The 23,802-nt window shown below is 49.8% G+C and overlaps 1 protein-coding gene across 3 annotated transcripts in view; it reads left to right on the forward strand.

The window, feature by feature from the left end:
• Positions 1-3,841: 3,841 nt before the first annotated feature.
• LOC125949235 (mucin-22-like) overlaps positions 3,842-23,802 on the forward strand; it is a 60,842-nt gene continuing 40,881 nt past the window's right edge. For all 3 annotated transcript variants that reach the window (XM_049676062.1, XM_049676063.1, XM_049676064.1), the window contains exon 1: positions 3,842-3,924. The gene's annotated coding sequence lies outside the window, so the exon portion shown is untranslated. The remainder of the gene's footprint in view (positions 3,925-23,802) is intronic.

Below are 23,802 nucleotides of genomic sequence, written 5' to 3' on the forward strand. Positions count from 1 at the left end.
CAAATCGTGTACGAAGGAAAATTGTTGAAATTTCATGACCAGCATCATTAAACCGACAAATCTATCCCATTTTCACTGAACGAAAGAAAACAAACCCCCAATCTTACAAGTTACAGTAACAAGAATTAAAGGTGCAGTAGCCTATAATTGCTACCTGGCCGTCCTTCGGAAGTCGAGCTCTGAGGAAGATCAAAAAGGTGATGTAATTGGCCCCGTAAAAGGGTCTTCAAATTGTCAATTTCAAATGCCTTCACACTGCTTTCGGAAAGGGAAGAGAAAAACGTTGAAATTCATCCAGCACACGCACACACAGACAAAGCAGTAGTTTGTAAGAAGCAGTACCAAGACCGAACGTCACAGAACATCCTCATCAAGGGCGGAGAGCACGCCTTTCGCGCCACCGAAACGATTGCCGAACCCGACACTGCCATACCAGAGTGTGTCCTGAGTCAGCAAAAATTACGCCCAGAAGCAGAAAAGCAATCTAGCGCTTGACGTATCACGCGTCCCGAGTCCACCCCCACCCCCGGAAAACCCCGTCTGCCACCGTGTCTGCCAAGGTTGCCAAGAAGCGTATGCTTCAACCCGACGTACGACATACGGGGCAGCCTTTTTCTGAAAAGCGAGCTGACAGGAAGAAAATGAACGAGATACTCAGCACACAGAGTGCTACAGCGCAGCACAGCACACCAGACGAGGCATTCTGCCACCCAAAATCAGTAAAAGAGAAGAGCAAGAAAAAAGGATCCTCATCGAGCACAACACACGGATGCAGCAGCAGCAGCAGGAAAAGCGACTGCGTGTTGCGTAGGACAAGGGCCCTGCATGCCAGCAGCTCATGGAGGCGCCATGATGATGTGGCTAGGAGGCGTAGTGCGGAGCGAACATCAGACGAGCGTCGAGACAATGATATCTTAATAAATTACTCTATCATTGGCTTGGCTTGCCTTTGGTCGTTTCCGAAACTCTAGAGCCTTTCGCCTGGGAAGGAATTCGCCTTCATTCGCGCCTCCAGCACCACCCGGGAGTGGCCGGGGAGGTACGAAAGTTCCTTCAAGTCAGGCAGTCAAGGCGATACCAGTTGCACTCATGAAAGGATGCTACTGCTGCTGCTGCTGCTGCAGTCAGGTCCTTTGGCTTTGGAGACAAAATGTATTGCATTACCCACTTACCGAGCTCAGTCAGCTGTGCCTTCCCTAGCACGATGCGTTTATTGGTTCCCGAGATTCGGCAATCTACATGCTGGCAGCTAACAACGACGACGACGAAGACGACGACGATACTCGATGGTTTCGAAATTAGAGCTTGACTTCTACTACTCTGCACCGACTGGCAGTGACGCAGTGACAGTATACGACGTAAGTAGCGCTGGAGGAAATCGGAAACTTTGAGACCAGCCTCTTGAGCTGCCGAACTGAAGCCACTTTGTTTTACATTCCCTTCCGATAGATGGGCACGGACACACACACACACACGCAACGAAGAGCACACGTTCGCATAAGCTCCACATTAGAGAAGCATTAGATTGATGGCTCTTGATGAAGACTTCGATGGCGACGATAGTGAAGTTCTCAATCAACCTTCGGCACCGGGTGGAAGGATATTGGCACACCGCGCTCCTCCAACCCTTCCACCATTTTAACTTTCCATATAAATCACACAAAATGGCGGCCATGTGAGCCGGCAAGGCGCGTTCCCAGCTAATAATATGGTGCTCCTAGTGGCTGGCGAGTAAAGGCCATTGTAAGAAAGGGCGGACCGGCTGGATCCGCTTAGTGAGCATAATTTATTAGCCAAATGACCATGTTTAGGTAGCGCATCTCAATCTGCCACGCTGCCTTGTGGTCACGCTGTCGGTTGCTGGTGGAAATTGCCGCGAGGAAATCGCTTGTTACTTTTTACGACACGTAGACAGGTTGGATTCCATGCTTGGCCAGCGATCGCGGTGATTGGGTGATGATGGATAGAAGCAACAAGGACGCCAGCGTGCGGCGTGCATTCCGTGTGGCGTCTGCGTGCGAAAAGCTCATCTCGGAGAGGGCGTATAGCGGTGCGTGCAACGACCGCATCACGTAGCACGCAGCAACGCTTCGCAGCTTCACTCGTCATCAACAGATACTTATGCCGCGTCCGTTATATGTTAATGTAACGCACGCACATCGATATCGAGACCACCGAGATCGACGACGGTGCGGTCGCCAGACAAACAATGCCGGCAAGTGACCGACAAAGACTCGATTCCGCCGCGGCACATTTGCTTGTTGCTCGCTTGTTTCAGAAAGAATCTAAGCTTGCTGCGACGTATCGCGCCCGTTGCCGTGCGACACCGTGACAAACGAGAATTTCATGCGATGTTGCGCCCGAGGTCCCTCAACTCTCGACTCGACAGCGCTGCGCGATCGTGCTCGGCGACGACAACGACGACGACGACGACAGCGCTTACGTCATAACGGCATCATCGTGATCGCGAAGCTTTCGTGCTGCTGCGAAACCGGCTCCGCAGCTCCAGCGACGAAGACGATGACGACAACGGCAACGACGACGACGATCGAGCGCGCATGCCGGTGACGAGCATTCAAGTTCAATGCTGTACACCGCTCGTCGTCGCGTCGTCCCCGCCGCCGCATCTGGTGCGACGACTTCTCGTTGTTGTTATTTTCTGTGGCCATTCTCGTCCTCCTCTTCCTCCTCCTTCTGCTTCTTCTCCCGGCGTTCTGCGTTCGTTGGGGCTCGTTTGCATTAGCTTCGTGTTTGTTTATCCGCATCCGAAGCTCTCGCGGTTGCTCATCGATCGTTTGCCGCCCGATCCAAATTGGGATTTGCCCGATGCCCGCGAGTGTGCCGCCGCGTGTGTGAGCTTTCCCGATTCCCACACGTCGCCCTGTGGGACACACGGACAGGCGCACGCGCGCACGCTCCACTCGACTTCGGCGCTTTGATCCCGAGCTTCCTGCGGGACTTCTCACGATCATCGTTAGCTCTCTCTCTCTCTCTCTCTCTTTCTTTCTCTCGCTCGTCATGCTTTTTTTTCTCTCTCTCTCTCTCTCTCTGGCTCGTTCTCGGCTGCTCTCTTTCTAGCCACCAGAACGGAGCTTGGAGCTGGTGATCACCCCCTTTTTTTTCGCGATCGCGATGAGCCTCCCGAAGAAGCGTCAGCGCGGGACGCGAACGAATGCCGGACCGATGGTGGTCCGGGCAGAATCGGTGGAAGGTGGAAGGCGACGGAAGAAGAACGTACGATCGCGAAGAACGGAGGGGGCCTCCGTCTCGGCGATCGCAGGCAGACCAGCGGCAGAGCAGAGAACATCCGGGCGCCCCGACCAAAGGTATATAAGTAACCGCTGTAATCAGTCCGGCAGCACTACTTTGTATCCGTTCGTCCGTGGCCACGGTACGTTCACGGTCCGGGAGCCTGGAACCTGCAGCAATCCTGGTAGTCCGTCTTCTGGAGGACACTAGCGCAGGTGCAAGTGAAGTGAGGATCGTGCGACTCGTGCGACAGAACCAAACCCAGAAAGGGGCAAATCCTTCTAGCATTTTGCCTCTGCGCCTGTGTGCCTGTGTGTGTGTCCGCGTGTAAGTGTGTGTGTGAAAACTTTTCGCGATTTTCGCGACAAACCGCGAGAAGCTGACCGGAAAGCGGAATTACGGCAAATTAGGCAACGCGACCAGTAGCCAGTGAGACCTTACAACCTGCCAGCCAGGACGATCCGCGTGAAACACAGCGAATGTGAGCGAAAGGAAGCACAAAGAACCGTGGTGTTGGTGGTGGACCGCATTGGAACTGTTAGTGAAGCTAGCTACCCCTTCCGGTGCCCATATTCAGTCGTTCTTGGCTAAGAAGTGCGAAAGTGTTTAGCAAAGCGGATCAGCCGGTCACACCCAAGAACGTAAAGAAGTGCAAAAAGGAGTCGCAGTTCGAAGGTATGTGTGCTGTACTTTTGGTTACTTTATCCCTTTGCTTTATCTGTGTCGACTCAACGGGGGGGTCACATCGGTGATTTACATGACCCAACACTCACACACACACACACACACATATGGCCGAAATATATGGCTCCTTACTGACATCGATACGTGGTGAGGATGAAGTGAAAGATTTATGGGCGCTGTGATAAGTGATAATCATCTTCTTTCTCTTCTCGATGTGCCAAATAAAACAAAAATTATCGTCGCCTCTCGTGGCGTTCTCGTCGCTCGAATCCCTCGAATGTTGGGTTGCTTCCGGCGAAGGAAGCGATCGCTTTTGAGTTAAACTTTCGATCGCCATAAATTGCTGCATCTTATCTTACAACATGGCATGTCTTCAAACTCAACTCAGAATGCACGTCGTCCTCGTCGCCGCGGTGAAACATGGCGAAAGGCTATTATTATGGGCTAACCGTACTCGCAGTAAAGACACACACACTTTTCACCCTCCCCATCCGCCGAAACTCCCGCTCGAAACCTGATTGCCTGATGATGCCGCCTATGCATCGGCAGCGCAAAAAAGCATTTTCCAAAAATCGGTGAAAGTTCCGATCACCTCTCACCAGATCGATTCTCGGCCACCGCCACCGCCGCTACTCATTCTACTGCTTAAGTGATCCTCGCGTTTTGGTCAATTATAGCTGTAAGAGCAGCAGTAGCAGCAGCACCAGCACCATGGTTCCACGAGCGAAAGGCAGATAAAATCAATTTTCCGTTTATGTTAATTTAATTTTTCGACGAATTTTACTCCACTCCCCCTTTGCCTTGCAGACCGGGTTGTTGTTGATCATATTGCCGGGTTTTTTTGGGGGCATCGGCATCGTGGCGCAGAGGAATAAATCACTCGCACACTCGCCAGTGCAGAGTCGTCCACTGCAACTGCACTTGCGGTGCAAGCGGTTTAATTATCAAATTCCTTTTTTTCGATCCTTCGATCGAATTCCTTTTTTTAGCAATAGCACGGGCTGCAGTGGAATGCCCGGGAAGCGTTTTTTTTTTGTTTTTCGTTCTTTCGATTTTCATTTAGGGGTCACCATAGCCCCCGAGTCGGAGGTCAGTGCGTTCCGCGTATTTCATAATCAATGCAGCGATCCCGGGCATGTATCGATGCATACTTGGCATGCGTGCTGCCGATGCTGCGGTGACCGTTATCGTAAACATATGCGCCTGTCGATCATCTGATCGGCACCATCGGGACAGAGGACAAAAGCGAAGAGCGTGCAGACGAGTGGAGTAGTGGAACGGAAAGGAGAAGAGAGTCTCGAAAACACCCCACTCCGGGACCCCGTGGTCCCGCGTTAATGTAATTATGATCGATCTTGCTTCGTGGTTTGTCGCCCTCCGTCTTCTTCGCGTGCCGATATCATCCCGGAGCGATCGTTTTGTTCCCAATTATGTTGTATATGATTACGCTGGACCGCCAGTTCTGGAGACCAGTTCTGGTATGGTAATGGATTTCGGAGCTCGGGGCCCCTCAGGCGGTACAGAGGGCCCCGAGCGAGGGGCTTTCCTTTATTAAGTTGTGTGTTGATGTACTTGTTGTTGGAGTTCCTGTGGGAGAACGAGTGACATTTTGTGGTTTTCGTGGCCCCTTCCCTTCGCTGCGTTAATGGACACGCGCTTTGTTCGACATGCTGTTCGACAGACCGTTTGGGTCACGGTTTTTTCGGCACGACTATGTAAATCCGTCGTCGTCGCCATCGTGCTGCGCTCACCACTAGTTACGTCGATGCGAATTGCGAATTGGAACCGGAACAAGTGATCCATCGTTCCGTGATCGATTAGCTCGTTTTTGCATCAATCACTGGAGTAAATCACTAGATCGGCCATATAGTTGTAGTGCCGGGGCTGGCTGACAGGTTTAGCAGCAGCTGACACATCGGCGCTTCTTCAAGCCCGCTCGATCGCTAATGGACTCATCAGATTCTTTCTCGATCGTGTCATAGTTACGGCAGGTATGTGCGCCTGCTTCGATCAGAGGTCATCGACGGCCTAGCTTGGCCGGTTCGCTAGGCCAGGAGCGGAACCCCCTAATCATCATCATCATCCTCATCGGTCGCTACAAAACGGTCGCTTCGGTTGCCAGCATAAACATATTCCAAATTAACGCTCATCGATAATTAACGGCCATGGCGGCCAGGACATCGGCGCAAAGCAGCGTATGTGCGCAAATCACCTTGACGCGTGAAGCTCGCATCATCATCACCATCATCATCATCCTCATTACCATCATCATCTTCAGTCCCGTGGTGAGGCATCCTCCGATCCGACGACACAATCGTCGATTAATTAATTTGCGCAACGCAAGATCGAGCGCAAAGCGCGTACATCAGAATATAAACGGCCACCACGGGGATGGTTACGGTTACAAATAGGTCGCCTCAGCCTCAACCTTTCGCCGATCAACCGACGATGCTGCGAGTTTCATAAAATATGCTGGCTAAACCAACCCCGGTCCGCATATCCTGTCGATGTTAGAAAACAACAAATAACTTGAATGTTCTTTCAGACCGCTGTTTATGCTGCTGCATAAGATATTACGTTTTCGGCACATAAATCTCTCGTCGCAGTGTAAACGAACCGCTCAATCATGTTGCCACGATGCAGGGCAGGAAAACTGTTTGACCTTGACATTCGTCTGCGATTCCGGTGGCCGCACGGAACCGGAGGGAGTTCATTTCCATTTTTCCCACCATAAACGCAGCCGCCGCGGTTCCGGACGACACTTATCGGTGTGTTTTGGGGTTGTACAACGTGTGGTGGTAACAACGAAGAAGCAACCAACAACAACCGTTCCTACCAAATTGCCACCAAACGTGGCCATGGCCGGACAACGCCGAATACAATTTAATTAACCCCTTAACTGGCTGCTGGCTGGCTGGCTGGTTGGTTTGGTGGCTCTCGTGTTCGTGGCGTGGGCCTCAGCCAACAACGCGCGCAAGAGGCCACCCGGCCGGCCGCTGTCGGTCCGTAACTATCAATTGTCCAATTTTTACGATAAGAACAAGGCACGCTTCCGTGTCGCGTGCATTACGTGGCACTTATTTGGCGCTCTAATCAGCCACCGGACCCAGTCCAGACCCGGGCGAAGGTCCTCCTCAAGGCAGTGGCGCAATCATGGGGTGCATGATGATGGTGATGGTTGGTGGCAAAAATCGTCACGTCAGCGGTACGTGCCGGTACACGCTTGGACTCACTCGCCCGACGGAACGCATCATGGTATGCGCTCCGGGAAAGGATGATTCTTCCAAAAATGTGCGCGTGCGCGCCGTTCAGACCCAGAGGGATTTTTTTGTTTTCGTGGAGGGCAAGTCTCCGGGATCAATTACCGAATTTTAATTTGCACAAGGCAGACCACCGACACGCGCACACACCATCGTGAATGCCGATTGGCAGACGAACGGACCACAGAACGGAGAAGCAAAAAACAAATTCGTTACTCGTTCATTTACCAGCAACCTCGAATTTTTTGGGCGGCCAATGCCATGGACCAGCGAAGGGGCCAATGGCTCTCGGCGGTGGGATCGGTACGGTGGATTCTAACAAAACGCTCGGTTCCCGATCGGCCAGGAATCGATCAGTATTCCGTGTGGATTGTCACCGGGCGCTCCGTTCGCAGCCCGGCGTTTGTCGATCCGTCCATCTTTTGCTGAAGTTGCTGATGCCATTTGTTGTGGTGGTTGGTGTTTGTCGAATTTCACTAACTTTGCGTCCTCACTTAAGTGGGACAATCGGGTGAATACTGATCAGAGGCAGGCGGAGTGAAAGAGAGAACAACGGGGAACAGATTTCGCTTTCCTGCGACCGCCAGAGCGATAGACCGGTGACCGAGTTGACCATTAGCCATTGGCATTTTATTTTTTGGGTATCTCTTTGTTATTCCACTTGCTGCTTATACTGATTCCATTTTGCTACTCGTGCATACCGATTTCATAAAAATTCTTAGCCGCGCTCCTCGTGGTTCGATCTTTTCGCTTTCCAATCGAATCGAACCCATCTCGTGCGCCATTGTGGGGAAATTCTTTGACGATTGCACCATATTACATGCTGTGCAAGTTCCTGGGCAAACAGCTTAATTAGCGAGTATATTCGATTTCAAAAAACCCTCGATTCCACACTCCACGAAATCTGAATCACGCACCGTACAAAAGACTGCAAGTGACGAACCCGATGATTGTATGACGGGATATATTTTCCCCCCTCACACCACCATTTTGTTTATCATCCCATCCCAGCCCAGTGCCTTTGTTTATTGTGGTGCAATTTGACTAATGGGACTAACGCGCATCCCTTTGTGTCCGGGCGCTTGCTAATGATTAATGAGCCACCGATTACCATCTCATTGTGCCGATGACACACGACGCACGCCGCATTGTGCGCTCATGAATCATAATTGATTCCCATCCTGATTGGCGCGATTAGTTGGTTGGTTTTGATCGACCGATTTGATAGTAGAAACGATCGCGTGAAACCGTTTTGCGTCAGTTAGAAACGGTGTTAAACCGCAAACCTCGAAAGAAATGGAATATTTACTTTCCGTTAGTTTCACACCCATTTTTCCTACGTTTTCGGCGTATCAATATTTACATTGCGCGTCCCATTGCCTTTGGAAAGCACCGAATTCTTTACTTTCCCATCATTATTAGCACCAAACAAGGCGGTACTTTCGTCTCTTTGTAATTGCTAACCGATCGGCATGGATGTCGATTCCTAATGTTCTTTCTGTTTCGCGATGCCAAATTCTCACCTCCATAAAAACGACCAGATCCGCCCGCCAGTCATCAAATGCTGCGCAAACAAATCTCGGTTCGGTTTATCGCCGGGCACCGAACCGAGTCGAGCCGGGGATTTACGATGCAAATGACCTCTTTTCAGTTGTGTCTTGTGCAGTCCTTCTTCATCCTTGCAGATTGTCTTGTTTTGCGTCTTGTTCCTTGCGTACAGACGGCGTTGTGTACCTGCAGGTACCTACAGGTGCTTCGTCTGCGCTGTTGTGTCCAGTTGCTCCAGCCCACCGCTACCCAATTGATATGTTAGTGACCCTTCGCTCTGCCATTCGCATCTTCTTCGCCTTTTACGACATGCTCCAAGAATTTGCATAATTTCGTCGTATAAAATAATAAACACTCTGCTGCGCGGCGCTCTGCGTACAGCAGACGATGAGGCGATCGCTAGAACGCGGGCGCCAACGACACAGAACGAAGCATCCCTTCCATGGTTGCCATGGCAATGGTGGTGCTGATGGTGGTGCAAAGTGACACAAAGCGGATAAAAACGGCTCGAGATCGAGTGGTCGGCCGACTTGCTCGGTCTCTGGCTGCCGTCTTCCCTTGTCGTGGCTAATACTGGCTGGCGTACGTCATTAGCCGCTGCAATCACTAGCCGCACCGGGAGGTCACTTTGCTACTACGCACTGTAACGCGATGGCAACGGGGGTTGCGGCAGCGGCGGCGGTACACAAGTCACAAGTTCAAGGCCTATGGCATCATCATCATCATCTTCCGGCCCTACTCCTCTTCATCATCAGCATCAACATCATCACACGCCGTGCGCCGTCTATATCGTTTCGCAGAACATCCGCACCGCAACTGACCGGACCGATCGGTGGCCAGCCAGGTAAGAAGATTCTGGCACCAGCGGAAGACACCAGAACGCGACGCGAGCGCTTCTCACCTCGCGAGAACGGTCCTCGCTGTGGAGATGGTGGTGGTGATGATGAAGCGAAGAACATTCGACACTTTAAGCGCGCCAAGAGTCACCGACCTGCCTGCCTAACAGCTTGCGTGTTTGTTGCGCGCGCGCGCGTGTGTGTGTGTGTTTGTGTGTGTGTGCTGTGAAAGTCGGCCTTCGACCGAAATCTGGGCCACCGGTATTGATGATGTCGTTGACAATGTGCTCGCGAGAAATGCGCGAGAGAGGAAGCGAAAAACACAAACCCCGAACCTCAGAAACCCGTTGTCTTCCAAATATCGTTAAGCTTAAACTCTGCATCCGCCGTCGCCATCGCCAGAGGAGAAGAGATAATGTCTGCCTTCCGTCCCGTCTCCCTTTACGTCCGCTCCCGATGGAGTCATCCAGTATATTCCGGATTAAGCGAAATAGTTTGCGCGACATACATTTTCACCCATCGCTCCTCGCATGCACACACACACACACACACACATATGTGAGGGTGCTCGCGGTTTGAACTGCTACAAGAACGAGAATAAAGCTAATAAAAATAAAACCCCGCCAACCCATCCGGGACCATCCGGGATTTTATGGACTCTCTGGACGACTGGCTTTGTTCAAACTGAAACCGCACCGTACGGCGAAGAACTTTGATAAACAAAAATATTCGCCTTAAAAAGAAAGCATTGGGACAATCCAGAGAAGGAGCAGGCTGGTAGGAAGGAGGGGGTGTGATCAGTGCGAGAAAGTGGCGAAACCTGTTTTTTTGTCGTTGTTGTTGGCAAAAAGTATCGAAGAGAATTGCCACATTCGAAGCAATCGAAATTCGAAGCCCCAAAAAAAAACTCCATGTGTGAGATGCTTTGCAAAGTAATGCAAACAGAGAGAAAGAAGGAAAGAGAGAGAAAGAGACGAGAAGGAGAGATCATTGAGAATTCACGTTACTGATAATGTTCCATTAATCCGGAATATTCCGGGCCTGGTTGGTGGACTGTTGCTTCCTTATGGCCGCGTTTCGTTCCATCGCCAAATGGGAAGTTTAGCAAGCAAGCTATTGGCCGACCTGCAAAAACCTTCTGTCCTGTGGCCTACTTCGATTGCAAGCGCACCCCGATCCGTGTTAATGGCAGGAAAATTGGACCAAAAAGATACCGAGAGTGGCGACGAAATGTTGGTGAATGTTGACCATCCGGAACACGGAACCGAACCACCTGTCTTGGAGTGGAGCACGACTTGCTGGCCAGAACCAACGCCACGCCAGGGAGGGGCGCCATAGTCTTCGCGCACGCCTTCTAAATTCGCGTCTCACTAGCAAGTGAGCCTGGTCTGGAGTTACGTTCGGGAGTAAAATTCGTTCAATGAGATGCAAACGCAAAAGGCCACGATACGATCGGCGGATCGGAGTGGGGGTACGGAGTTCGCTTTGAATAATTCATTGACCATCACGGTGGTCGGGCAACGAGTCGGAGGTGGCAACGGTGGCGCTGGGTAGCATGGAAAAAAGTAAAACTGCAAAAAAGAAACGCAAGCATGCTAGTTGGCGAAGGGAATCTGACATCGGCACATGCACGCTCTCGGCGCTCGGTGGCGCACACTTCGGCCACATTAGAGAGGCAACCCTTTTCGTCGCCGCCTGCTGCTGCCGAGATCGAGATCAATACGATCGATAGGCCGGGCGATAGATCAATCTGCGGCATGTGCGACCAGAATCTGGCCAACGGAATCGCCATGTTAATGTGTCACCGACATCGTCGTCGTCGTCGTCGTCGTCGTGTTAGTCGCATGCTCGTCGTGCTTTTGCTGCGTTTCTTTTTCTTCGTCCGGAACATAAAAAAAAAGGGCGAAAGAAGGAGGCTTTATCCTGGTTACCTGGCTGGTTGGCCTAATGCCCCCAAAAAGGGATCTCCGGGAGTCGATAAATTAACTCGGAAACAGCTTCTCGCCAGAATTCGCCTCGGAGGACGGACACCGCGATGGAGAAAGCGCGCGAGCGCAATTCGCGATCTACATGGAGCACCTCGGCGCAGGATAATCCCACGCAGGAGCATCGAGCTCCGTGTGTCCGAGAGATACAGGAAGGGGAAAAGGGTGCGAAGAGAGAGAAGGGAGAGGGGAGGATGTAAAAATATATTTATTAACCATGATACTCGATACGCAGAAGGGAAGAGCCGTGAGTTTCAAGCGTTTCGCTTAAGACCCCTAAAGAACGTTTCTCTCACTGCCCTTTCTGCTCTTCTTCTGCCTTCCCTGTGATGATGACCTTGTTGCCGCTTTCACAGGGAGGTCGTACGCGAGGCCACCAGCCGATGGTTGGAGAACCACCGACCGGCGCAGCCACCACCGCACGCGGCTCTGCCTCAATCTCTTGAGTCACTTGAGTATTCCGTGGGCGTCGCTTTTGCGTGAAGCGAACCATCTAATGGATTTCTGGCGCTCTCTGTCTCTCTTTCTCTCGCTGACTGCCTGCAACCTGCACACCTCACCGATCGAGGCCATCTTACGTCACGCGAATGCAATTCCACCCCAGGATCCGATCCGGGACGCGCATTCCCGGGCGTGCAGCTCGATCGATGATGACTCCCGTTGTCCGGCATGCGCAACTCGCAGCTTCCGAGCACTCGTTGTACCGTGTTCTACCTGAAACGGAAAAAGAGAAAATGAGAGAAAGGAGGAGAGGCTGGCACTTTAATAAACTTCTGCTGCTGGAAGCCAGAAGCTGCAAATGGTTCGCAAATTTCTCATCCTCCAATCCAACCATCAATTCGATTGATTGTTTGTTTCGTTATCGTTTGCCCCGGCATGCTTGTTGGCCTTTCCTCGGTTTTTCTCTCTTTTTTCTCTTCCTTTTTTTAATTTGCATTCTCCCCTCCCTTCCCTCCAACCACCCAAACCAACATTGTTAGTTGCGAGATGCTCGCCGAGAATGCTGCCACCGTCACTGCGGGAAGCGGCTTTGGCGGTGTTCGGTGGTCTGGTTCGCGTTCTGGGGCTATTTTTAAAAACCTTCCCGCTGTCCTTTCCCCTCTCTTCGTCTTGTTTCGGCCTCTTCTGTTCTCTCAGCAAGATTGGCAGCTTAACGAACCATTCATAAATTTCCACCGCGAATCCCCCTTCGCACAAAATGATCGAATGGCGGCGACGAGAGAAAAGAGTTCGCGGAGAGTGCATTTCAACCCACTTTTCAGCCACCCCTGGTGCTCCGGTGGTGGCTTTTTTGGGGCCACCATGGAATGAGCGATCCCAAATCGATTGGATCCCCCCACACTACCACCTCCCACCCTGGAGAGGGAGGACGCATAACCCACAATAAACACTGTCGCAAGCGCATGGCGGGCGGTGGAACGGTAAATAGCAGTGGAAGGGGTAGCTGGCGGCCCGTGGGCATCGAACGGAAATCGCTTTGAAAAATCGGCCTACCAATAACCGGAACCATGACCGGCCACCGGTCCCTCTCCCCTCCACCAGGAATGAAGGATGAAAAGCTGAAAATGAACTGGCTGCTGCTGCTGCTCATTGGTGCGCGGGGAAAAATTGCCCGGACCGGACACTCCGGAATAAAGGTGCGGAAAAATCAACATCCCGAAGGCCTGGATGACCAAAACACACACACACACACCCAGACACACACGCTTGGTCCGAATATGGATTGTGAACCGATTGGGAGCCCGCGGGAAATGGCAAACAGGGAAAAAAAGTGGAAAAATTAAAAAGAGCAAATAAAAATAATATTTTTTTTTTGCGGAGTGGGGTTTGGGGTTGCCGCTTGTTGCCCAGGTTGATTTCGTTTTCATGCCACACCAGACCGGTGCTGATGCCTGGATGGTTAATGTTGGTCAGCACCTTGCCACCACACACACACACACTCGCACCCCATCACCACCACCGCGTCGTGGTGGTGGTGGTCGCGGTTTTGCTATGCATTCCCCGGTGCATGCATTTCGCACGTTGCATGCGAAATTTACTATTTATTTTGATTTCTGTGCGTGCGTGCGTGTGCGTTTTCCACCATTTCCGCGCTGGCGGGCAAGTAATCCAGAAAATGGCAATCAACGGGCCTGCGTTTTCGGTCACTTCCGCTGCTGTGGTGGGGATCGGGATCATCAGCCCCCGTTGTCTCCCGGCCTCGTTGCTTTGTTTGCTGTTGAATTTATTATTTTCAAGGAAGCTCGCGATTGATACACACGCGGCGAATATTCTCCGGCTGTTGCCGGATTGGCCAGATTAAAGGCTACGAGAAAAGTAGTCGCTGGCTAAAGTGAAACATTTCGATTCTGCCTCGACAGCATGCAGCAATTAATATGGAAAATCAGAGTATGCTTTGGGGAAAGAGTAGCAACCACCTCGCGATGCTGTCATCTTAGTAAACATCGATGCATCAGTTCAGATCGGTTCCTGGTAACAATAACGCGTTGAAATTAGTCTTTTAATTCGCACAAGTACTGTGCAGTGACCAATGTGGTGGCAATCTTGAAGTACGAAGCAAACAAACGTTCGATGCTAACGGATTAAAGCATTTTTTTTGTGAAAATTCCTCAAAGGTAAACTCCAAGAGTATTGTTTAGGTCACGTTATCAGTTAAAAGGCCATCTAGACTAATCCATCAACCACTCGCAAACGAATGCAAGATTTGATGAGCGTGAGCCTGGGAACTGATGCGGCAGGTGTGTCCTGGTTGGTTCTCGCTCGCTACACCCTTGCCTCGGACGCGCCGTACGGATAGACGAGGAAAACTGCATCAATCTCTGCTGCGTCGACGAGTGCTATGAAAAGCCTGTCTGCTCTTCATGCAGTGGCGCACCGGTTTCAATCTCTATTTGCCGGGAGTTATGCAAATGTACAAAGCCACGTCCAGCCCCCTTTTCACCGTTGAATCTCGGTAACGGATAGAACCCGCGGTTCACGCATCACTTGGTGTCTGACCGGCAGCATGCAGGCGTCAGAAGTGCACAGCTGCAGCAGCAAATGAAGCGCGAAAAATGTGGCCATCCTGGGGTGGCATCGCTTCCCCCCGGAACTCGGCACGATAATGAATGTGCGAAGAACGGAGTTTGTACAATTATTAATGTCAACCACAGGCATCACCGCGTCGCGACTATAGGGCATCCCATGGTGACGGTTCGATCTACGAAAGCAACGTAGAGCCAACTTTGGTTCAAAGGATAATTTCGATTTTCGACAGTCGCGGCTCGGGATGAAATCACGGTACGATCACACGATTAGATTGTGGGACTAAAACAAAGTGGACGCCCGCTTTGCCTTGGCCGTATAAATGGCTCCCATCCAGCACCACGCGACATCAGCAGCGCGAGAACAACGCCGCACTAGCGCGATTGCTAATTGATTTATGGCATCACTTTTCGGAATGAACGATTGAGTGCACTCGATGCAAAAGCCCCCGTGGTGGTGAACGTGCAACCCGGGAGACGCAAACGAGTGCTTGGCAAGTCCGAGTCGTCCGGAAAGGATTACGCGCCGCGGCAGCGAACCATTTTTGAGTGGAAAATGGACAGTCCAGGCAGGCTGTGCCAATCGCCGCAGGGTTGGAAATGCTGCTGCTACTGATGATGCTCGCGTTCGGTTTGTTTTGCATCGTTGCAGCGCGTCCGGTTGGCGCCACTGATCCGCATCCGCGAAAACGATCGCTTCTAATTAGAAGCCAATCGATTGCGATTACCGGTGCGAAACAATTAGCGAAAGTGTTTTCCGTTCCGGGCAACGGCCTGCAGCATCGTAGAAAAGATGTTGACGGTGGTTACTAAATTCTCTTTCTCTCTTTTCTTTTTTTTCTATCGTTCCAGGTGAGTACGTTGCATTTCAACGGTACGGTCCTCATCCACCAGAACAGTAAGCCGGTAGATTAGGTTGAAACGATAATTTGATGAATCCAGCATCTAGCCAGCGTTGAGCCAGCAGATCGAATCCTCGATAATGACTCCGTGGAGTTTAACGATGGTTTGAAAACAAGTTTTTTCTCTCTCTCTCTCTCTCTCTCGTTTTCTGGGAGGTGATAATGCGACGATGCGATAAGCGGTGGAAAAGAACTTTCTTTTCGGCGGGTTTGGGATCAGTTTTTATGTCGTTTCGGTGGTAGACAGACAGAGGCAGGACATGATGGTGAGAAGCTCCATAAAATCGCCTCACCATCTACTGCACAGTAGCCACCGTAAAAATAACACGCACATCACCATCTCTCCCTCTCTCTTGCTTCATCGGACCGGCATTGAGGATTAAAGTGTCGTAAAAAGCGTGGCTGCATTCCGTTCGCGGATGTTTCTTCTTCACATTCCGGCGGCCCGGTCGTCGACGAACGATTTGGCTAGCCGATTGAGAGAGAGAGAAACAAAGGGAAACCGATTAACCGTGGCCAAGCCAACAATGGCGCGGTACCATGCCGCACATGGCCGCTGCCACCGCCGACTCGTGTTAAACGGCATTACTAATGGTATTAAATTTGTCAAATACCGCTCTAATGACGGCATAAGACGGAGGAACAACGGAGCCCCAAGCGGTACGGTGAGTTGTTTACGATCTCGCCCAAAGGAGCACACACATACGCCGGGAACCTGGTGACCTACTCTGGTGGCGGCTGGCCCGAAATCAGGATGCTTTTAAGGTTCGCTCTCTGGCCCCGACGGCACGTGACATCAGCGAGTACGCAAATGAGGCCAACCGCCGCCGCCGCCGCCATCGTGTTCGATGATCAGATTGTCCCGATTGTCGTTGGCACCGGTAGAGCATCTCGCGGTACTCGCGGTGTGTGTGCCACCCCGCGGTCCGGATCCCACCGGAATTACCCCAAAAACGATGAAAAATATTAACTCAACGGAAGAAAACGGAATAATGTGGGGTGGTCGGGGTGACGACAACGTGCACGGCCACGGCCATATTCACCGCACGTAGCATGCCCCGCGTCGCGATCGCCAGTTTGTCCGTTTTTCGCGCAAGGGAAACGTTCGGAGCAGCTCCAGCTTTGACCCATTTCCAGCAAAACGTTCTGGGCAAGGGCGACGACGGCCGTTTGGTGTTCGCGCAAACCGGTTCGATAAAGATCTGTCCAAAGTCGCGGGTCGCTGCTTCGCCTGGCGTTCGGCTGCTACCTCAGTCCCCCTCTCTCCCTTTCCCCCTTTCGTTGGCCAAAGGGTGCCGAACGGTGCACGCGGGAATCGGTTACAGCATGCGGCGCACCGTTCCTGTAATCACAGCGATCACAGCCCAACGGTTCCTGTCCTCTGTCTGGGTTTGTGTGTGTGTTTGCCTCCCAATGCACATTGCTTGCAAGTGCAGGGAGTCCCCTGAGGAGGGTGGGGTACTCGGCTTTAGGCCGCGATTTAGGGGAGATGTGCCAGTTTGATTTGCCCGGGAATCGGAACGGGAACCTCGAAGCCCTAACGAGGCAGAATTTGTAGCGGAATTTTATGTTGCTTCTTATTTATGTTTCGGAGGGGGCTACGCGGCCAAGTCAACATGGCCCTGGCGTGTTCCCTGTTGGGGCCGTTCACCGTTTAAAGTCGGTGTCCTTCCGTGTATTCTGGGCCACTAAGGTGCAAGATGGCCAACAACATAACATGGCCCCATGATGGGTGATGAGGACAATAATTAAACCGTCCGACAAAGAACCGCGGAAACCATTGCTAATGGCACCATCATCGACTAGTGATAACCAGCGCTCGCGTGTGTGTGTTCGTGTGCGTTCCAAGGTCTCGGTGACCTTCGTATGTCATCTTTGGCACTGATTTTGCATTGGCTTGTGTGTGGCGCACAAAAAAGTATCAGGTAAAGTAAAGCCACAGATGTTAGAACAGTCTGTCCGGAGGCCGTCAGGTGCGCAAAAACACTTGTCATCCATCAACGCGACTCATCTTGCGGCGTACGCGCTCGACAGCGCGCTGGCGATGTCACTTTGCGGGGAAGGGTTCCAGGAAGCGAATCCGCGACATTCCATTCTGGCATGTGTGGTTGACGTTCTAGCACCAACACCGAGGCTCGGAATGGTTCCATTAATTAACGGGGCAGAGCATCAGTCCTGTTAACGATAAACGTGTAGGAGCAGCAACAGATTGATGAGCTCCGTGGAGAGTGGCAACAATATCCATGCCTCCATCATCATACACTCACATCACCCATGTCGGATGACTCAAGCATCGCTTCCTTTGGACCTTCGGAATGCCAGCCAGCAGGATAATGACTTCACGGTCATCTGATTACGCGCCACGATCTGTTGGTCCACGAGACATTGTCGACGACCTCTTGGCCGGGTCCGGACGCTTTGCCCAGCTGATCGCTTATCACATCACACAACAGAAGTAGTTGCAACAGCCATTTTCCAGCTCTTCACAATTGCTGTCCTGTCAAGTTGATACAATGCAAAATTAGATAGTGAACTGGACGCTGGACAGAGACCACCAGAGGGAGTGCATCTTAGGAGACTTCTTGGAGTGTTATACAAACTACTGATGGTCTCCTCCTTGCAATCGTTACGCATCGCCAACCAGCTAGCCAGCCACCGTACAGGACAATAGCAAATCTTTGGTCCCTCGTTCTCTCGTTCTTCATCGTTGCTTTGCGCGGAGCTTCGCTCGTTGATCGGTCCACGGTCCGCGCCGTGACCGCGCAGTACCCAAGACGAGCGCCGGTCGCACCAGATGATTGATTGCAGCCGGCAAATATTTGATGAATCATTTCGCCGTGGCACACCACGCACACACACACACACACACACACACAGACACACACAACACTTTATAGTCATTGATTTTTATAGCCCTCGGTCGGTCGGTCGGTTGGCTCTCGGGGTTATTCACGTGTTTTGCCTGGGGTATAATCATCGCACGCGGATCGACCTCTCGGTTGGTCGGTCGGTTGATCGGTTGGATGCCAGGCGCTATTGCGCTCTAGAACGCGACTGCGAACGTGAGCGTCGGCGGTGAGGCGGCCTTCACTCAAGGTTTCAGGCCAAGATTTAAGCTAATTCTACCTGCCAATGATCTCATCCGTTTGGAGGATCTGGAACCCACGGGTTATCGGGATTCGGGATCTCGAAAGGAAGCGACCATCGTCTTCATCTTCTTCTTCGCAAAAGATAAATTATCCAGCATCCGGTATCTTATGGTGTCGAGATGCTGGTGGATCGCTTTACCATTTAACGCAGCGGCAACGACGATACGATGAGGACGCTCCCACAATGGCCACCGGCAACAACAATCCGACAAAGGGGGCGGACGTGGCTGTCGAGTCGATTATGTATTCTATTTCTTCTAAATTGATTTATAGTTAATCATCACTCAACACGACCTCCTGGCGATCGGCGATCGCGAATCCCGCGAGTGCTTGGACTGCCACATATATGGTGGCTCTTGGTATGTGAATCGACCCTTACCGGGTATTCGATGATTTCGGAGGAGCCGGCGCACAAAATACGCGAGACACGATAGATTTCACGTTACAAAACCGACTCCCTTTTATTTCTAAAATTTCGCGGTATTTATACCCAAAAACCGCAAGCCATGATGCTTCCCCGCCCATTTCTCCAATTACCTCTCCACCTCTTGTCATTATCGCATTAGATACATTGTTAACCTCATTCTTGCGTCCAGCGAGATTAGCAAATTCTTATTGATAGCGCAACTTTTTAGTTACTTTGTTTCCTGGCGCGCTGTTGGTTAAACCACTCTGATTTGTGTACATCTATAATGTCATTGCCCTGATGCTCGGCGCCCGTGTCCGGCAACCGTACGACATTGTCACCCAATACGTTGAGCGTGGGAAATTGTTTAAATCTCAAGGTTACGGTAATTAGTCCTAAGAGCATTTGGTAATTAGCCAGATGATTTATGATCATCACTTTCGCTCGCGCATGGTTCGATCACGGTGATGTGGAGACGATGGGCGTGATCGAGTCACGTCATTCGGGTGTTATGTTTTGTTGACGATTTGCCCTGATTGCGCATGGTGGGACTACGCTGGTTGTGATTGCGCAAGGGTTATTGCAACGCTTAACCCCGACGCGAGCATAATTGTTGATCTTTGACTTTGGACTTTGACCTTGGATTTTATGTTCTACAACGTTCTCGACCGTTCGTCTTTGTATTGTATATGAACACGTGCAAATTCATATTTCGGGTGTCCCAAATGGATTTAATCAATTAGTGGTGTTGCTGTCGCTATTGCCATATATGGTTATGATTGTGACGCTAGAGGTTTATCGGTGAAGCGACCAATGACAAGGCTAGGTCGGTGGTGAAGGATGGCAGGGTCGCTTCATTCCCCCCCACTTATTTGTGCTTGATGATTGGCTTAAAAAGTCGATCATCAAGCTGGTTAGCTCTTGGTGGCCCTAGGGTGGTTAACTTAACTTTAAATTGCTTTGTTACATTTTTCCTTTCTCTTTGTTTTTAATGATAAGATTCGTTGATTGCTTGCTTGCGCGCCGCAAACCTAATTCTTGTCAACGCGTTGTTGTTATTATTTATAAAAAACAATCCATTAGCTTCTTTTTTTTTCGTTATTCGTTAGGAAGAAGAACCTAATCTGCTTGTACTTTGCGTTGAACGGTAGTAGGAATTGAACCTACCCCTAGAGTATTCGAAACTCTAGGAATCCCAGGGATGCGCTAGAGCAACATCCACAAGGCCATACCCGTACTTTGTATGTGGCTCTCTGGGCCCATTTGATACTTTTATATTGGCACTTTTCCGGCCTGTATTAATCTTATTCTTTTCTGGGCTCTTTCGTGGCCTATTTTAATCTTATTCTTGGCACTTCTTTGGCCTATATTATTATTATTCTTGGCGCTTTGGCCTATATTATTCTTATTCTTGGCGCTTCTTTGGCCTATATTATTCTTATTCTTGGCGCTTCTGTGGCCTATATTATTCTTATTCCTCCTTTTTCAGATTATTCATTTCTTTGTTAGTGTTCTTCTTCTATTCTCTTTTTTTTTTACCTTTTTGACTAATCTACTTTAAACATACGGCTCGCCCGTCATTATATATGTTAAAAACAAAAAACTAATCTACTTCGCACAGGGGCGGGGACTTGAACCCCGGTGTTAGTCATGAGTTTCCCTCCTACGTGCTGTGTTAGGTAGTGGTGTTATTAAGATTCCAATTTAAGTTCTGTTTTTGGTTACATTCCTTCGATCGTTACTTCTTAGGGTTCTGCTGTTGCTGATACAGCTTGCGTCCACCAAATTGATTCTGCTGCCGTTGGATCGGCTTGCGTCCTCCAAAGTGATTCTGCTGCCGTTGGATCGGCTTGCGTCCGCCAAGGTGATTCTGCTGCCGTTGGATCGGCTTGCGTCCGCCAAGGTAATTCTGCTGCCGCTAACTGGACTTCAGCTGCCACCGGTTGGACCTCGGCTGCGACATGATTGGCTGCAGGGGCTGGTTCTTCAATTACCGCGCCGAAGTACTCCCTTAAAACTTCCTCCGGAAGGAGGAAGGCCTCGAAGAAAACCGCGCGCCAGGGCGCCGCTCCTAGCTCTTCAAATCGCCTGGCTTGACGGCGATCTAGCCAGGCTAGTGTTTCATCGATGGCTCGTCTTGCTCTGCGGAATAGAGTCTGGACAAGCTTCTCCAGGAGGATGATTACCAGGAGTTTCACTAACATGATGTGGTTGTGCTTGGAGTAATAAAAAATCAACTGATTTCCTTGTCACCAACAATTTGTTTGCAGGGTGTTTGATTTGGTTCGAGTGTGTTGGCTTTCTCCTATTTTAGGAGACCTTTTGTTTGTTTATAATTAATTTATCTTCTCTTCTATACTGTTGTTTCTTATGCTGTCTCCGGGCGTGTTTATACTATTGATATGGCACTTGTGAGCTGTGAGGATTCTGGCCTGGGATTCGGTGTTGATCTACGGTTGATGAAACGGCTTTCGTTTTCCATAACGTCAGCTTTATTGGAACAACAAGAAACAAGAGTCCGGTATATCATAAGTACGGCACATACCACAATTAATGCTAATGCAACGGGTCCAGTGATCCAGATATGTTTAAATGGCGCGTACTTGAGATTGTTCAAATTCATTTGCGTCGCCTTTAGGTCTTCTATGTCGACTGCTTCTCGTAGTAGCGTTTCTCGGGTTAAAAACGGTGTGAAAACAGGTGGTAGTGATGGAATTGTTATCGACGCCAATTCTTCGGGTGTAAATTTCGTGATATTTATCTCGATCGGTGAAGTAATTTGGGTTGAGTTGTCTCTTTCTCGTACATAGTAAAGCAAGATGGATTGACCCGTGGTTAACATTGTTCCTGGGAGAATAACTATAACTCCAGTTCCGGCTAATGTGAGTAAGGTAGTTCCATTAGCTCCAGTTATTTCGGCCTTAATAGGTTCTGAGGCGATGTATATCCATTCATTGGGTTTAGGGGTAGAGATCCATATTGTTCGATGGGTACGGGTGATTTTAATCTTGCATGTTGTAATGCTGTTGTGGAAATAAACTTCAGCAAAACATTCCGGAGCCGTTTTTAAGTTCTGTAGCGGAGTTCTTAATTGACAGATGTGTGAAGAACCCAGCTTTTTGCAATGCTGCCATTCGTTCTCGGTAATTATATAGCCCATTTCCGTTCGTGGATCTAATAGCATAATGTTTTTGTCAGTATCTACCAGTGTAATAGTTGAATTATGTACTGCGGGACTGATTATTCCACGATAGGTTCTGTAAACGGTGTTTCTTACCAGTGGTACCTTTAAGGTGATTCGTACTCGTGATTGAGGACTAATGGTGTGTTCAGTAGTGATGACATGAATTAGTTCTGGTACAATGTGCCCAAGTGGCCCACGCGGAAAGCTAACATGGGGTGATAACTTTTGTGAATGTACTTCCAGTTGGGTCCACAAATATTTGGGATTAACTAATTGAAGAATTTGTGAGGCGGTCAGTGTTTCTTGCAGCAAGATACGTAGGTATAATTCCTGCTGTTCTTCAATGTGCCTTATCATTTGAGTGATCCATAACCCTGCTTCATTTAAATCTTGGTCTAGGACAATCATTTTCTTTATATCGGTTGTAAAATTTATCCAGGATTCTGTTTTATTGTGGATAGATTTTGTCCAGTCGTTCAATTTCCTCATATTTTCTTCCACTTGTACAGTGGCTTTGGTTATTTCTTTGTACATTGTTTCGATCACATGAGTTTGATGTGAGAAAGTGGACTTCAGGGATTCTTCATTTTTACGCAACACATCCATGTTTTCATCAATTCGACGTCGGTCGTCCGTATCCATTGCTCCAAGATAGGACCATATTCCTCGTGAAGAACGTTTTGGAAAAAAATCTCCAATATATTCTTTGCGGTCTAATATTTCCTGGTACGCATAACTCAGTGTATTATTCATTTGTTTGCAATGTCCAGTGCCTATTCGCTGGGCTAATATTTTACACTGGGTTTCATAGCGTACGATCGCGGTGCTCAAATAAACCATTTGCATCTCCATTTCTCCGTAATGAAGGTAGACATCGAAAGCTACATAGCCTTGTTTCACTAGACTGTCCCCCATATTTTCAGTATATAGTTTGGCTGGCATTTTGGCAATCGCTAGAATACACGGGAGCATTAGCCCCACCAGAAGGATCAGGAATCTCATCTCGATTATTGGTTGACTTTCCGTGATTCTGGGACACTACTTATTTCACTGTATATATTGTTCACAGCGTGTTCACACACTACCACAGAATGTTCACAAAAAAAAAATCACACGGGAAATCGGCCATTAAAAAAAATTTACCAATATTCCAAATCATGAATTTAGGTTTCACACTTTTCACAATACACTATTCATTCACATTGCAGTATTTTTACACAATGCACACTACTGAATAGTTCACAAGAATTTCACAAGAAATAGTTCACAAGAAAGATTCACTCACATTGCAGTACATTTCTACACAATGTACTTTACAGGATACACTTTTGATAGTTCACTATCGTTTTCCTCACCCACCGGGCAAGTACTCATCGATATGGGATTCTCAATCCCACCGCTGTCACCAGATGAATCGACCCTTACCGGGTATTCGATGATTTCGGAGGAGCCGGCGCACAAAATACGCGAGACACGATAGATTTCACGTTACAAAACCGACTCCCTTTTATTTCTAAAATTTCGCGGTATTTATACCCAAAAACCGCAAGCCATGATGCTTCCCCGCCCATTTCTC

The sequence above is a fragment of the Anopheles darlingi genome, chromosome 2, assembly GCF_943734745.1.
Source record: "Anopheles darlingi chromosome 2, idAnoDarlMG_H_01, whole genome shotgun sequence".
Classification (NCBI taxonomy): Eukaryota; Metazoa; Arthropoda; class Insecta; order Diptera; family Culicidae; genus Anopheles; species Anopheles darlingi.